At 53.4% G+C, this 2,864-nt stretch overlaps 2 pseudogenes; both read left to right on the forward strand.

The window, feature by feature from the left end:
• The first annotated feature begins 253 nt into the window (after positions 1-253).
• On the forward strand, positions 254-1,273 carry LOC147995939 (18S ribosomal RNA; annotated as a pseudogene).
• Positions 1,274-2,359: 1,086 nt separating this feature from the next.
• Positions 2,360-2,504, forward strand: LOC147995940 (5.8S ribosomal RNA; annotated as a pseudogene).
• The last annotated feature ends 360 nt before the right edge of the window (positions 2,505-2,864 follow it).

A 2,864-nucleotide genomic window follows, 5' to 3' on the forward strand; every position in this document is an offset into this window, starting at 1 on the left:
GGGAAGAAGTGAGAATGCTTGAAATCAACCATTGAACTCAGAACAAGGTTCCAAAGAGAGGAGTTGCAGAAAGAACTGAAGTAGTTCAAATGGTTTGCCACCCCATAAGAAGAACAATATCAACCAACCAAACCCCTGCCCTCGATCTTCCATGGACTAAACAACCATCCCAAGAATACACAAGGATGAGCCTGTGGCTCCATCTGCATATGAAGCAGAGGATATCCTTTTCAGGCACCAATGGGAGCAAATGCACTTGGTCCTGTCAAGGCTTAATGCCCCAGTGTAGGGAACTGTCAGAATGGGCAGCTTGGAAGGAGTGAGTGGGTGAGTGAGGAACTGTCCTCAGAACAGGAGGCATGAGGGAAAATAATAGCAGGTTTCTAGAGGGCAAATCAGGAAAATCATATTTAAAATGTGAATTAAAAAAATCCCCTTCCCCAATGAAAGAAAAAGAAAGAGAAATGGAGAAAGAAAAAGAAAAACAAATGAGGGTACATAACTAAACAGATGCGGACTGGTGGTGCGGCAGTGTTATTCCCATGATAGTCAAGCAGCTTCTGGGAAACCAAAGTCTTTGGGTTCCAGGGGGAGTATGGTTGCAAAGCTGAAACTTAATGGAATTGACGGAAGGGCACCACCAGGAGTGGAGCCTGCAGCTTAATTTCACTCAACACAGGAATCCTCACCTGGCCCGGACACAGACAGGATTGACAGATTGATAGGTCTTTCTCGATTCCTTGGGTGGTGGTGCATGGCAGTTCTTAGATGGTGGAGCGATGTCTGGTTAATTCCGATAACGAACTAGACTCTGGCATGCTAACTAGTTACGCGACCCCCTGAGCGGTCGGCGTCCCCCAACTTCTTAGAGGGACAAGTGGAGTTCAGCCACCCAAGATTGAGCAATAACAGGTGTGTGATGCCCTTAGATGTCCTGGGCTGCATTAGCACCACACTGACTGGCTCTGCGTGTGCCTACCCTACAAAGGCAGGCACGGGTAACCCATGGAACCTCATTCATGATGGAGATCGGGGATTGCAATTATTCTCCATGAACGAGAAATTCCCAGTAAGTGCCGGTCATAAGCTTGCGTTGATTAAGTCCCTGCCCTTTGTACACACCACCCTTCGCTACTACCAATTGGATGGTTTAGTGAGGCCTGATCAGCCCATGGCCCTGTCGGAGGGCTGAGAAGAAGGTCCAACTTGACTATCTAGAGGAAGTAAAAATCATAACAAGGTTTCTGTAGGTGAACCAGTGGAAGGATCATTAACGGAGAAGGCCAAGGGGGTGTCTGGTCCTCTCCCTGGGCCTGTGTGAGTCCCTCCTCTCACTGGGAGGCGTGTCCCCGGGTCCTGGTTGCATTCGTGGCCTGTGCCTCAGCCGCCAGCCAAGTGAGCCTTTCGGGAAAGGCGGGGGCCGTTAAGGAGCAGTGCGGGGAGGGTGTCAGGTCTGGTCCTTCGAGGGACCTCCTCCATTCTCTCTCTCTCCCTTGCTCTTCTGCCTACATCCTTGCCTCCATGCGCCCTCCTCTGCCTCCACCACTGCTGCTTCTGCTGCCAGCACCTCTCTTGCCCGCTGGCCAGCCAAGGCCCTAGGCGTACCGAGGTCATTGTGCCTCTTTCTGGACCTGCTCCGTGATCTCATCTCTTGTGCACCGGGGGGGGGGGGGGGTGGGGGGTGGGGGGGGTGGGGTGGTACCTGGTGGCCGGAACCTGCTCACTCTCCTCAAGGCACCTGCCGCCCCTCTGCCACAGCTCTCCCGTTCTGAAGGTGCTGGGGTGTCTCTGTCACGTGCAGGGGGTCCCTGTGCCACAGGTGGGCTCTCGCAGCCCGCCCAGCCTTTTGGGCCTCGAGTGTCAGCCCCGCTCCTGTCTGGGTACCTAGCTGTCCTGTTCCAGCACGGAAGTTTAAAGACCCCGGGGAGGGGTCGCCCTACCGCCCGTCGGTCATAAGCAGGAGAGCTTCCCATTTCCTCCCTCCACCTGGTGCTCCCTGAGACTCAGCAGGCCCCCTCAGGCCGCCGGTGCTTCCAGAGGCAGCGGTCGGGGGGCCATGTTGCGGGCCCACTCTGGGTGCCCATGGGGTCCCGGCCCGAGCGCCCGACTTGCCCGCCCATTGGCTGGCCGCCGCAGGGGGCTGGGTTCGCGGCATCCCATGTCCCGTGTGTCCCGCCTTTCTGTTCCCGACCCTGTCTTTTTTTTCTTTTCACATGTATTCTTTAATTTCCCGCTGGCCGGCCTGAGGTGGAGCCGCCTCAGAGTTGGCCCCTCTCTTCCGGTGCAGCAGGGGTGGGCGGGGGAGCTTGTGCCAGTGTTAGCATGCATATGAGTCCGTTCACACCCCAGATACCGATAAGACCCTTAGAGGTGGATCACTTGGCTTGTGCTTAGATGAAGACTGCAGCTACCTGCGAGAATTAATGTGAATTGCAGGATGCATTGATCATGGAAACTATGAACATGAAAGACCCTCTCCAAGAAAGGGAATTGTACAAGCCCAAGGCCCTCAACTATAGAAGTAAAAAGTAAGTTTTTAGATACACAGACTCAGAACTAAAATAAGCCTGGGAAAGTTCAGATGTGTCCAAGCTTTGTGGGACAAGCTGACCCATCATTTAGAGGAAACAGACCATAAAAGAAAACAAAATACAGAAACCAATCTAAATTATTGATATTGCTTTATGGGCCACATAACAAGAGATAAGCCCCTAGCCCCTGATATTCCGGAAGCCCCAACCTGCACGTATTCTCTTGCTGTGTGCCCCACTTGAATCCACCAACCACGCATCTGCTTCTGTAAGCCTGCTTCTGCTCCCCAATACCCTATAAAAACCCGCCTCTGGTTCTGTTAGGCGCACCAG

This window comes from Rattus norvegicus, chromosome 2 (genome assembly GCF_021556685.1).
Source record: "Rattus norvegicus strain SHRSP/BbbUtx chromosome 2, alternate assembly SHRSP_T2T, whole genome shotgun sequence".
Lineage (NCBI taxonomy): Eukaryota > Metazoa > Chordata > Mammalia > Rodentia > Muridae > Rattus > Rattus norvegicus.